Here is a 15097-nt window from a genome sequence, read left to right as displayed (position 1 = left end):
TTCTACATACAGTATATACGGAGACAAAGTTGGATACATGTAACATCTCTGCTTTTGTTTTGGTCATTTCCAGCAGGTTTAAAGTGCTCTGCTGTGTGTAAATGTGTGTGTGTGTGTGTATCCTAAAAACACCAGGGTAAGATCTGCAGTTTGATTGGTCGGAGTGGACCGTCACTCTTCCAGTTAGTTTGAGCACAAACACCAAGGAGACAAGAGTTCTGTGATGCAGGCGCCGTTGTAGAAGTCCCCGAAGTCGTGCATATGTGCTGCAGATGTTTTGCAAAACCAAATGTATTCTTACTACTCGAAACTGCATAACTTTATTTTTTCAAAGTTGCCCCGTCGGAGCAAAAAGTGTAGCAGAAGTTTATAAAGCGGGACTTCTAGAATGGCTACATCTGCACAGTAGCAAAAATCCCAAACAATCAGATCAAGATTTGCAATAAAACCCAAAAAAACTAAACGCCGATCCACACTGTGATTTCAGCAGCCCGTTTTAAACAAGAAGGCAAAAGTCAAAATGCAGCTCTGACGGAAAGGACTGCAACGTTGATGTTTAGCTGTCAAAGTGTCACCCTTTTACCCACAATCCTCCTTGTTGTACACACGCTGCTTCACTCTGTTAATGGAAAAAAGGAGTGGTCGTTCTTTGTGTCTTTTCGGAAAGATGTAGTGAAAGAAAAAAAAAAAGGTGTTTATTTTTTTGAATCCAGAACATGTATTTTTGTGTCTATCTTCACTGTTGCTCTTATTTGTAAAACAAAAAAAAGTCATGGTAGTCTGATGCTGCGCTTCCCATTGTGTTCTCGAACTGTCAGGGTTTTGATCCGATGTTTCGTACGTTTTAGTTTGAAGTCTGTATTCGTGGAGCCGTTCGTGCATGCTGAAAAAAAATGTCAAATTGTATAAAAAGAAAAAAAAAATGACATTCTGTATTTCACATTCAACCCAGTGTGTACAGAGTGAAGGTAAATGCTATGTGAGAGATTCACATAAACTGTTTATCTTTTAACTGGTTGTTTCTGTCTTTGATTTGTCCTTTTCTCTGATGCACTGATTTCTGATTTACTTAAAAATACTCACAGCCGTTGAGAAGACATTCACATTTCTTGTTTACAATATAATCATGTCAAGCTTTACGAAATAGTTACTTAACATCTCAAGTGGGCTTGTATGCGTTTTTGTTATTGTTTCAAAGGTCAAGGCTGACGTTTCAGGCCTGATCTTCAGTTTCCTCGGAGATTTTGGGCACTAATGGTAATGAAATGTATCTCTCAAGTTCTCAGAGAGCCATGGTTAACTCAAAGTGTATTTAGGTGTTTTTTTTAAAGAACAATATACCTTTTTTTAGAGGGGTTAGCGCTCCGACACATTATACATGGTAGGTTAAGGGGCGGGACATCTCTAAGCGGTTGACCAATCACAACAGAGCCGGCCAGCTAACCAATCAGAGCAGACTGAGCTCTGGTTTCAGACAGAGGGTGAAAAGAGGTGCTGCAGCACAGACAGTATGAGAAAAATAAAGAGCTTTTTGAACATTAAAGCATGGAGACATGTCCCAGTAGAGACACTACATACTGATATACACCTGAACATCAGCAGGAGAGGACTCTTTAAAGTAGAGATACTACATACTGATATACACCTGAACATCAGCAGGAGAGGACTCTTTAAAGTAGAGACACTACATACTGATATACATCTGAACATCAGCAGGAGAGGACTCTTTAAAGTAGAGACACTACATACTGATATACACCTGAACATCAGCAGGAGAGGACTCTTTAAAGTAGAGACACTACATACTGATATACACCTGAACATCAGCAGAAGAGGACTCTTTAAAGTAGAGACACTACATACTGATATACACCTGAACATCAGCAGGAGAGGACTCTTTAAAGTAGAGACACTACATACTGATATACACCTGAACATCAGCAGGAGAGGACTCTTTAAAGTAGAGACACTACATACTGATATACACCTGAACATCAGCAGGAGAGGACTCTTTAAAGTAGAGATACTACATACTGATATACACCTGAACATCAGCAGGAGAGGACTCTTTAAAGTAGAGATACTACATACTGATATACACCTGAACATCAGCAGGAGAGGACTCTTTAAAGTGGAGACACTAAATACTGATATACACCTGAACATCAGCAGGAGAGGACTCTTTAAAGTGGAGACACTAAATACTGATATACACCTGAACATCAGCAGGAGAGGACTCTTTAAAGTAGAGACACTACATACTGATATACACCTGAACATCAGCAGGAGAGGACTCTTTAAAGTAGAGACACTACATACTGATATACACCTGAACATCAACAGGAGAGGACTCTTTAAAGTAGAGACACTACATACTGATAGACACCTGAACATCAGCAGGAGAGGACTCTTTAAAGTAGAGACACTACATACTGATATACACCTGAACATCAGCAGGAGAGGACTCTTTAAAGTAGAGACACTACATACTGATATACACCTGAACATCAGCAGGAGAGGACTCTTTAAAGTAGACACTACATACTGATATACACCTGAACATGAGAATAAAAGAGCCCCCATATTTAAACTACATATAGTACACAACTATACACAATGACTGCTGACTTTGCATGTGATCTCCTTTCTGGGCTTTCTAATAACCAATAATGTCATTCAGTAAAATGTGCAGTATCTCAGGTAGCGATGGAGGTGGATGTTCTACTTAATCATCTACTTTAAACCCTTGTATCATGACAGCATCATTCCCTGGTGAGCGTCAACAGAACCAGTCTCTGCCAAAAGAACAAGCCAGCGTTTCTCAGCCGCTGCCCTCCACTCCCACTTCCTGTGTGACCTGTTCACTCCCACTTCCTGTTCACTCCCACTTCCTGTTCACTCCCACTTCCTGTCCACTCTTCAACTCCCGTCGAGCAAACCGAGCAAAGTGCTGCATCTCTGACACATCCCAACTATCTTTACTCCCATCGCCATGGAAACAGCCACAGACGACGTGCCGAAGAGATGTAAACAGCCGACGAGGAGAGTGTGTTTCAGGACAGGACACACACACACACACACACACACACACACACACACACACACACACACACACACACACACACACACACACACACACACACACACACACACACACACACACACACACACACACACACACACACACACACACACACAATGTCTCTAAATCTCTTCGACTTCTTCCCTCTCCTCCACCCACCCACCTTCCACGTCCTGCCTATAGGACACCAGCTGCTGGAAATACGATGGCATCAGAGGCTGTTTTAAACATATTGGTTCTCATTCAGTGAGAGACAGAGAAATGTTTGTGTCTGTGTTTTTATTTATATACAGGGGTTAAATTAGTCCAACAAAACAAAAACAAAATATTTTGAGAAAAAAGATTTTCGACATACTATACTATGTGACTTTTTTCATATAAAAAGTGAACTATTAACCCCCTGTCTGGCGTCCCACATTTGGTCCGCGGGCCGCCAATTGATGGTCACTGATATATAGTGTGTTGCAAAAGTGAAACACACCCATAGTATGTCGAAATGTTAAAAAAAAGTCAAAGTATGACGGAAAAAAATATCAGAAAAAAGACAAAGGATAGTAAGTAGTATAAGAGATGAAATGTATTAACACATTGATGCCCCTTGAAGATGTATCTAAGAAGCTGACAATTATCAGTCTCTTATATTTATAAAGTCATTGTCTAATATATCAATCCTGAAGTTCAGCCATGTAATGAGGCTGAGTCAAGCGGCTCCGTTTACCAGCTTTATTCCAGGTGCCTACTTCAAAACCCTTTAAATGACTCACACACTGAAATGACACCCCTCATTGGCTGCCCACTAAGTGCTGGGAAAACCAAAGAGCTGCGTTTACAAGAGTCATACAAATTAAATAACCAAAATTCTCGTGAAGATATTCCAGCTGCAACAGGAAGTGAGTCCACACATCGGTCCTTCAGCCATCATTTCGTCCACTTCACGGTGTTAGGATGTGGGATACTGACTCCTCCATAGCTCCATCCTTTACTTAGCTGCAGGAAGAAGGATGGATGGAAGCTCTGCTATGCAACCGTAGCTATTTATTCTATAAGGTTTTTGAAATTCCAACAAAAAAACTGACAATATGTGAGAGAAAGCGTACAAAAAAAGCCTTTTAAAGGTCCCATGTCATGGCCATTTCTACAGATCATAATTCCATTGTTGAGGTCTACTAAAATAGATTTATATTGTTCAATGTTCCAAACTCACATTGGTTTCTCACACAGCATCTCTGTATAGTGTGTGTATTCACTCTCTGTCCTAAACGGCTTGTTGGAGCCCCCTCCCTCCCTATGAGCCCAGTTTGCTCTGATTGGCCGGGACGTTGCGAGGCTCGCTTCTCAGTGAGCTGGCTTACTGGTGTGGTTTCCGGGTCGGCGATACAGCGAGAACAAGCAAAACTCATCCTGAGCACACACAAACACTCACAGCCGAAGTAAAAACAAAAAGTTTGGCTTGATATTGAGTTAGAAAAAGGTTTCTAACGCTGTGAGAATGGGTCTGTGGAGAGCATTTCTCCACCATCCCAACTCGTCTATTACCAACCAGGGAGCTCTGTGCAAGGCAATGGGGACTCCCTGTTAGTTAGCCAAGGGATCCTGGTGAGGGAGAAATGTCCAACGAGGCGTTCTGGGGCAGCATAGACAGGTCTTCTCTGTGTTTGAGTTTTACTCCCTACAGGATGTACTTTGAGGGTTTGTGACTCTGCAGACCGTTTACATGCAGAAAAACCTTCATAACACACAAGGGGACGGGTAATAACCAGGAAAGCATGACATGGGACCTTTAAGGGTTTTTGAAAGCAGTTTAATGACAGGTGGATGACATAGGAATTGCAAATCTGTTCCACTGAAAAAAAAGGTATCTAAATATATGGAGTAATATATTGTTATAGATATGTGGAGTATTGATCTCCAAAAGAAAAATAAATGTTAGGGAGCAAATGGTAGCCAGAGTAAAACATCTACAGCTAAATGAAAGAAAACCTGGATCAATTTTACATCCGTCAGGTTTGAGATGGAGGCTGCTGAAGAAGGGAAACTCCCTGCTGAGAGATAAAGCCCTAATGAGTATCATGGGGAGGGAAGTATTAAATAGACATTAGACATTCCCAATGATCGGCTGAAGACTCATCCAGCTCAGCGGCTTCCATGTTGTTACACAGGTTCAGATCATAGACCCAGCAGCGTTTTAATGAGACAATCGAGATAAACCTGCGTTGCATCAGGAGTTACGAGCGGCTACATTTAGCAACGTGGATTTGTGATCTTGCAAAGGTTGGCGGGCTTTTGTCTTTTTGTTATTTCTTGAGAAAATCTGGATAATTCCTTCTCTGACTTTTCCAATCACACTAATTTCATACAATAATAATAATAATAATAATATCTTTATTTATATAGCACCTTTCATGCAAGATGCTGCCCAAAGTGCTTTACAGAGCAAGATGAAATACATACAAAAACAGTAACAAAGAGTCAAAATAGAGAGAAAGAAATATAATTTAACAAGTTATGAGAACAAAACAGAAACAGTTAGATCACAAAACCATAAAACAAAAACACATATAACCGTGATACCACTAAAATAAGGTCAAAAGATTGGTCTTTTATTTCCTTTTTAAAAAGTAAACACTAAAGGGAACAGCAGAAGAAGACAGGAAGGAAGTAAACACTAAAGGGAACAGCAGAAGAAGATAGATAGGAAGTAAACACTAAAGGGAACAGCAGAAGAAGATAGATAGGAAGTAAACACTAAAGGGAACAGCAGAAGAAGACAGACAGGAAGTAAACACTAAAGGGAACAGCAGAAGAAGATAGACAGGAAGTAAACACGAAAGGGAACATCAGAAGAAGACAGACAGGAAGTACACACTAAAGGGAACAGCAGAAGAAGATAGATAGGAAGTAAACACGAAAGGGAACAGCAGAAGAAGACAGACAAGAAGTACACACTAAAGGGAACAGCAGAAGAAGAAAGATAGGAAGTAAACACTAAAGGGAACAGCAGAAGAAGACAGACAGGAAGTACACATTAAAGGGAACAGCAGAAGAAGATAGACAGGAAGTAAACACTAAAGGGAACAGCAGAAAAAGAAAGATAGGAAGTAAACACTAAAGGGAACAACAGAAGAAGACAGGAAGTAAACACTTAAGGGAACAACAGAAGAAGACAGGAAGTAAACACGAAATGGAACAGCAGAAGAAGACAGACAGGAAGTACACACTAAAGGGAACAGCAGAAGAAGATAGACAGGAAGTAAACACTAAAGGGAACAACAGAAGAAGAAAGATAGGAAGTAAACACTAAAGGGAACAGCAGAAGAAGACAGACAGGAAGTACACACTAAAGGGAACAGCAGAAGAAGATAGACAGGAAGTAAACACTAAAGGGAACAGCAGAAGAAGAAAGATAGGAAGTAAACACTAAAGGGAACAGCAGAAGAAGAAAGACAGGAAGTAAACACTGAAGGGAACAGCAGAAGAAGACATGAAGTAAACACTTAAGGGAACAACAGAAGAATACAGGAAGTAAACACTAAAGGGAACAGCAGAAGAAGAAAGCTGCTCAAAACACATTTATTCATTCAAAGGCAGAACACATTTACTTATATTTCAAAACAAGAAAGCATCATACATTTTTAAATACATCGCCTTACATTTGAATAATGTTTGACGTCCTAATGTAGCCAGGCATAATTTTAATGGATTTGGACTAAAACCTTTAACACCGCCCGAGTCTCTGCTTCTTGGTGTTTATTTGTGCTGCGGTGCATTCAGGCGCCAAATGACTGAGAGAACGCTGAGAGGGCCAGATAGCGTCTTTCCTCAGTTTATCTCTCGCACTCACTGACTCTCAGCTGATGTGTAATTAACGGAAAAAACATTTATATAATCCATCACAGTCAAAATAAACGAGGAAGAGAATAACTACAAAAGCCTTTGCTTTATTTTGAAAAGACAGATGTCCCATTTATAACTTTGGGCTTTTATTATTTTAACAATTGGACGAGTTTAGCAGCTCTCAGCTGGTCCATTAGTCATTTTATGTCTAAGAGATAAAGAGCAAAGAGGGTTACACAATACATGTTTAATATAGAACTAAAGGTGTGCAGACCCGGCGCCAGAACAAATCTACAGAGAGGGCATATGATTTTCATGGGAGGGCACACAAAACTGCCATGTGCCGTGGCCAGTGTCGATGCCAGAGAACCGGTTCTTCGGTTTAGCTCCGGCTCTTTTCACACCGCCCAGAGTCCGACTGGTGCTGCGTCATTGCGTCATTGATTGCGTCATGACGTAACCACACACACACACACACACACACACACACACACACACACACACACACACACACACACACACACGCTGCTGAAGTTAATCCATAGGTTAATACAATGTCTCTGTGTCCCTTTGAAATGATTTCTGATAATCCATAAGCAATAAACCTGCTTTTCGGTTTCCAGAAGTCAGAGCTAGAGCTATAGCTCCATAGCTTCACTCTCATGCAAAACTGCGTCCGTGAAGCCCCCACCTTTTTGTTTTACCATGTGTGTGAGTGGGGAGATTCCCCTTCGATTCTATTGGCTCTAACGTTCAGAAAGAGATGTCAATCACCAAAATCGACCAATGGGTTACAGAGAAACGGTAAAACCCCCATTTCCACGTAAATCACCACAGAGGTGGAGTTTTTTTGCCAAACCTCTCTAAAAAGGTCAAATGTCACTTGTTTTGCATCAATCTTGATACAGGGTACTTATTATATGTTGTACTTTGGATTCCTAAAGCTTTTAGTCTACCTTACCATCATCCAAGGGTATAGTTTTCACTATAAGTAAAAAAGAATCTTTGGACGGACACTATAATTTACAGTTTTTTACTATGTTCAATCTGAGTTTTCTTTAAAATAAAAAACGTCTATATTGATTCTGAATTTTCTACATCCAACTCACAGGTTTATCATTACTTTGAGAAAAAAGATTATTAATGTAACCCTTTTAGAAGGGAAGATATGGTCATTTGTTCTGGAAATGTCATTTTCGAGCCTGAGACCTGAAAAACAGGTTTAGAGCTAAACTATTTAAGCTTTCCTTTTCTTTGCAAATGTCACATCTAAGGGCAGTAGGCGTATAGATTCACACTTAAAGTATTATCCTACAGAACAGAACAGCTCACAGAGAAGAGAGAACATCTGATCCTTTTACAACTAACACTAGATGCTCTTTTTAGGTTTTTACTAACATTGTTATCCTGCAAGTAATCCCCGATTTTTGGAAATGTAACAGTAATTTGATGATGTATTTCTTAATGTAACTACAAGAGAATACAGTTTTTTTTTGTTTCACATGTAATCCATTACTCCCCAAGCCTGTGTGTGTCATCAGGCTTGTGTTTTCCACACTGGGAAGTGTTCTTCTCAAATACAGCTCACATCCTACAATTAGCCCAAACACAATAAAACCCCAGCAGTGACTCATCCAACCCTCTGGCCCTTTAGACCAACTCCTCTGCTTCAGTCCAAAAGTAAAAACACATTCATTATTCAGATTATCAAGTAGCCCGATGTGTGTGTGTGTGTGTGTGTGTGTGTGTGTGTGTGTGTGTGTGTGTGTGTGTGTGTGTGTGTGTGTGTGTGTGTGTGTGTGTGTGTGTGTGTGTTCATTGGGAGGGAGGGGTTATTGATCCTAAGGCGCCAGGAAACCCTGTTCTCCCATTTCCACTGTAATGAAACATAATCGTTTTTAGAGTGGCACTTTTGCAGAAAACCATCAGATTATCTGGGCCTTTTCCAGTTGGCACCCAACAAGGCTGTGTGTGTGTGTGTGTGTGTGTGTGTGTGTGTGTGTGTGTGTGTGTGTGTGTGTGTGTGTGTGTGTGTGTGTGTGTGTGTGAGAGGTCACAGCATACTGGGGCACACCTCATTATCACACCTGAAAACCAATCAATTAATCAATTAACAGAAAAAACCCAGCAACAATGAAGTTATTTTGTTGGGTACAAATGAATGAACAATTGCTGAAATAAGACAAAGATTCTTCATTTAAACCCCATTCGCATCTTTAAAGCATTCAAACAAGCAGCTGTATAAGATATCAGCACAACTGATCGTTAGTATTCGATCAATTGAGTAACAAATTTGAACCTGGAAATGTGCATAATATGGTCCTTTTAACCAGGGTTTGAAGGGCTATAGTTCACAACGTAATAAAACGAGAGGCTGTCCTGTCCTATAGTCAATGATGATCTTTTTATTCATCCATAGCCACCGTTGGAAACTTAATACCAGAGGAAAAGAGACATGAGCAAACAAAGACAGGAGATTTAGAGGGACAGAGGGTGAAAGACCTTTTAGCAGCTGGCATTTAGTCTCCTGTCTGAGCAAAGGGGAGAAGAAGAAGCCTGTCAGGTTGAACTTAGCGTCGCTGAACACTCACTAAACATGTGCGGAGAAAAAAGAACAATCACTGGGCGATTCAGAGATATTTTTCTTATCTAGAGTTGGTCTTCGGAGCAGAACACAGTGTATCTAATGTGAACTATATGAAGACACTCTCCCTACACTGTCAATGCTTATTACAGAGAATAGGGAGTCGATTTTCACCCTCTGTCTGGAACCAGAGCCCAGTCTGCTCTGTTTGGTTATCTGGACGGCTCTGTTGTGATTGGTCAAACAGCTTAGAGATGTCCCGCCCCTTACCCTACAATGTACAATGTGTTAGTGTCACGACTAGGCAAACCAGTATGAACCCAAAAGCACGACTCGACAAACAAGGTGCAAAAGAAAGTCTTTACTGAAAAATGTGCACAACAGAAAATCACTCCGCAGAGGTAACAAAAACACTCTTTGAAGGAAAAGGTAACCAAGGTAGTTCCAAAAAATGCAACGGATAAAGTAAATTCCAAACTCGGCTCTTAGCTCTTAGCAAATCCGATACCCTGAGGAAAAGACATGGGTTGCGTTCGGATAGTTTAAAAATCAGCTCCGAAGTTCTAACCCTATCTCCTATTCCTTGACCTCTGGGTGAAACGTCACGGGGTTAAGGGATAGTGGATAGGAGAATTCAAAAGGACTTAGGAGAAGAGACTGCGGTACTTTAGAGAATCCGAATGCACTTTCACTATCCGACGTGTTTATGATGCGCCAGCGGACGTCATTTTGTGCGTCTGCTGCTGTGGGGAAACTATGGAGAGTTTTCTATACAGCGGACTACAACATGGATGTATAATAAGAACGAGGAACTCATCGAGAGACTCTGCATCGTGCTCTGATGCTGTTGCTTTATGCTTTATGAACGTGGGCAACAGAGAAACATATTCTTCATGACCAAAGTTGTAATTGAAATAAAAAAGGAAAGTGAAACTTATGCTCGTCACCCTCTCCCTCCGGTCCACATTTATACAAATGATCCCAATACGTGTGATTGTATGAAAATATCTTAAAATCAACACAAATGTATTTATTATAAACGTTAGTCTTTAACACCTGTCACTGTGTATATCACCATTCAAACATCAAGTTGAACAGACCCCACACAGCTCAGTGAAATGTTGACTTTATTTCATCATTTCAGTAAAAACTAACGTTCATATTTCTCTTTTTGATTATAATACTGATGAACGTTCGAAACAAAGCACTTTGGCAACTTACCACACACTTTTTAAAATGCTTAATAAGCACCGTAACGTTCATGATATCATTTCTCCGTCATAATCGTTTGTGTCCGTGAACGGCCGACTGTTATGTGACGTCAAATGCTGCGGCTGCAAGGCATTGTGGGGCAGCATTTTCTCCTCTCCTTTCGGTTAGGGAGGTCCAGTGGTTCCTAAGCTAAAGGAGGTTATAAAGGAAGTTTGAAACCTCCTTTCCTATCATCTAGAGAATTCGAACGGCACTTATCATGGCTGCTGCCACTGAGGGACTTCCGGGTCATTTCACTCGGTTAGGAAGGTTCCTAAGCTAAATGGACTATTCGACTGCAGCAATGGACTTGACGCTGGCTGTCAAAAACAAACTGGCAACAAGACAAGGGAGGCAGGAGCTAGGCAGGCTAAGGGGGCACAGGTGCAGACAATGAGGGCGGGGTCGACAATCACAGTGGAGGGAAAACACACAAAGCAAGGAAGTGAGGTGATATGCAACAAGAAGGAAAGGTTACTACAAAATAAAACAGGATACAAGACTGAACTAAATACTTTCATTTAACAGATTTTACGAGACACAACAGTTAGAGCGCTAGCCGATAGAAGCGTGAGTGTTTCGTAGTCAACATGTTCAAGAAGTAAACAGAGGAGTCACGAAAACCACTGAACCCCTAAAAGCCAAACACGGACTCTTTAAGAAACAACAATGAAATGACAGAGGACAAAAAAAACAATCACTGGGAGAATCAGACGTGTTTTTCTTAGAATTGATCTTTGCAGCTTATCAAATGTGATGTATAAAGCAACTCTCCCTGCACTGTCCATGCTTGTTATTGCTTGTTAGAGAGAATAGGGAGTCTATTTCCTTGTAATGAAAGGAATTCGTAGACTAAGCAGCAGCGTCTTATTTACTCATGATCATAGGCTTTGTGTGCATCATTATAAACGCAGAGAAACAGCAGCTCAAAGGCAGCGAGGAGCCTCACATCGATGTTGTTGCCATGCGACACAAACTCCAACAACAACTTGTGGGATACATCTAATTAGCGTTTAAGTGAAAAATAAGATAACGATGTTCAGAAGTAACATCCGGAGAAATGAAGATGGAGATTACGCGTTGGGGATGGGGGTTAAAAAGGTGCATTCATTTAAAAACAAAACAATATCATCATGTTTTCGCTTGATTGCAGTCTTTCCAGTGATTGTATTTAATTGAGGTTCACACATTCAGCTTGTAAGGAAAAAACGTTGTCTTTCTGCTGTTAAATGCTGCTTGAAGGGGGTTTATCAGATCCTTTTATCATGTTTTCGGCTGCAGCTGGAAACGAAGATGACGAGAGCGTTAAAACAAAACATGAAGGTTGCAGCTGGTGGAAATCTACGAGATATAAAACATTAATCTGTGAGGGTTATAATTATATACAGGTAGTTTAAAAGTGTATTTCAATACAATTATTAGGTACATGGAAAACAATGTAATCAGTGAACTAATCTGAGTGTCGAATATTATAGTAATATAGTAACTTTCTGGATTACTTCAATATCAAATGAAAAAGGTAAGTGTGTCATAGGACAACATAACAATGTAGAAAACAAGAACCAGAGATATTTAGGATCTAAAATGTGTTGCTCAGAGATTTTATTCGTAGTAAAACCTGCCTTTCATTCAGCATATACCACCGTTTTAATTCCCAGTGGATTTCTCACTACAAGCAACCCTTTCAAATGATATGTAGATTCAAGATTCAAGGCTTTATTGTCATGTGCACATTAGCTACAGTGTAGATATGTCAATGAAAAACTTAGGTCACCGGCTCCTTCGATAGAGCAACGTGAATGTATATAGGACACGTAGAAGAAATTAAATAGTGAAAGAGAATGTTTTGAGAGGTTTTACAGTAGTAGCAGTGCTTGAATTAGGCCGGTACTCACCGGTGCGCAGTACCGGCGGTGCTCAGTAAAATGCCGGTACTCGGCCGCCGGCGGTACGTCATGACGCATTACAACAAATATGCCCAGCCGGCGGCCGGCAAATACATGTATGCCAGCCGGCGGCATCTCATGACGCATCTATGACGCGCCGCAGTGATAGGCTAGAACAGAAAAGACATCACATTACGTTAGCATTTCGAAAATGTTAGCGTGGCTTGATAATAGTGCGAAAAGACAGCGGTTGTCGCCGGACAAGGATTCCCTCTCTCCTTTCCTGCTGAAAGATGGTGAGTGTACTCAGGGACGAGGAGTCATTTAACCAGCCGCCAGTAGGAGTCAGGCTTTACTTTCTTTTATATCCATAAAGAAAAAGTAAATCTGTTTACAGTTGTTTCATTATGGATGTTGAGAGGTATCCTTATATCTCTTCATTTTGCTCTCAAAGTGCACCAGATAGATGCATCTAACTTCAATATTTAATATATCTTTCAAATATCAGTCGACCAGTGAAAGGGAAACGCGCAATGATCCCCCGAGTCGTCGTGTTAGCGCTCAGCTGAGCTACCTCCGTGTGTTTCAATTAGAGTCAGAGCGAAGGGCCGTGAAGGACATGGTTTCTGAACGAAGATGAATTCAGTGTTGAATTGTACAGGGACCACACACACACACACACACACACACACACACACACACACACACACACACACACACACACACACACACACACACACACACACACACACACTTATGAGTGACACATTGAGCCTGCCACTTAGGCTCAGTATTCATATGTGACACCCAAATGGATTCATATTGGCAAAATAACCTTTCCTTGCTTTATCTAAATGTGTTTTCAGCTATACCCTTTCTTTAGAGATCAAAATGACTCAACCTTTCTTGTTTTTAAATCCAAATGGCTTGTCATCATTCTGTGTCTCACAGACTTCTCACTTTTAGCCATTCAGCTAATAGCTTTACTCAAGTACTGTACTTAAGTTCAATTTTGAGGCTACTTATTACTTCTACTCCACTAAAGTTCAGAGGTAAATTGTGTACTAACACACTTTTTATTTTTTTATTTCTCAGTTTCTCAGAACACTAAACACAATTCACAAAACCACACACCCAAAGTGCAAAACACCTCATTTCTCCTGCTAGATGAAGAACTGCACTCAAAACTACATAAACACTTACCAAATGCAAATTTTTGCACCAAATATAACACACTTCATTCTTAATACTAGATTGTTTGACCACACACTGCTGAGCATCATCTAAAGCACTTTTATCTGTTATGGGCTATGCTCTGTACTAGGAGGTTTCTGCAGAGAAAGATTGCTTGAGTTTACAGAAATACAGTAAATGAAGAAATACAAATGAGTTGTTGAAAAAAAATCACATTTTATTCAAAAATGACACTGTGATGAATCTCAGCACATAGTTACTATGCTTCTACCTCTCATTCTTCCTCCTCCTCTCACTCTCAGCCCAGCCCAGCTCTTCCTCTTCCTCTTACTCTTGCTTCCATGTTGGCTTCCATTGTTGCTGTAAGAAAGTACTCACCTGTGGTCTTTTTATATTGCTAACATCCTGATTGATGAGCCAACAATTATGCTACCAGGTGTTTGGTCAGGTGGAACGAGTTTCTTGATCAAAGTGCCATGTTGATTTGCAAATTGTGTGAAAAGCTGAAAACGTGTTTAGAGTTTTGGAGATTTGAGCCGATGTTTTGCTCTTTGAGTGCCAGTTAAAATAATTGTGCTTTATGTATAATTTTAGTGTGTTAGCAATCGAGAAAAACTGTAATCCCTTTAGTTACTTCACAGATGTGGATGAATGATGTGAAATATAATCAAGTGTTGAATCAGACTTTAGTTCCACCTGGAGTAAATCCACCAGCTACCCTGCAGTATACAAAGTCATTCAAACTAGCTGCACCTTTACCAGCTTTGAGAACACTTTCATGATCAATCATTATAAAACATATCATATCTATTATTCTGAAATGGACCAATCTGCACAATGAGTACTTTTACTGTCGCTACTTTGACTATATTTTGATGAGAATACTTTTCTACTTTCACTTGAGGAACATTTTGAATGCAGGACTTTTACTGTAACAGAGTATTCCTACACTCTGGTACTTCTACTTTTACTCAAGTACAAGACCTGAGTGCTTCTACTTTTACTCAAGTACAAGATCTGAGTACTTCTACTTTTACTCAAGAACAAGATCTGAGTACTTCTACTTTTACTCAAGTACAAGATCTGAGTACTTCTACTTTTACTCAAGTACAAGATCTGAGTACTTCTACTTTTACTCAAGAACAAGATCTGAGTACTTCTACTTTTACTCAAGAACAAGATCTGAGTACTTCTACTTTTAATCAAGTACAAGACCTGAGTACTTCTACTTTTACTCAAGTACAAGATCTGAGTACTTCTACTTTT

The sequence above is a fragment of the Notothenia rossii genome (assembly GCF_949606895.1).
Source record: "Notothenia rossii genome assembly, chromosome: 10".
In the NCBI taxonomy this organism is placed as follows: Eukaryota; Metazoa; Chordata; class Actinopteri; order Perciformes; family Nototheniidae; genus Notothenia; species Notothenia rossii.
This window is presented reverse-complemented; position numbering follows the sequence as displayed.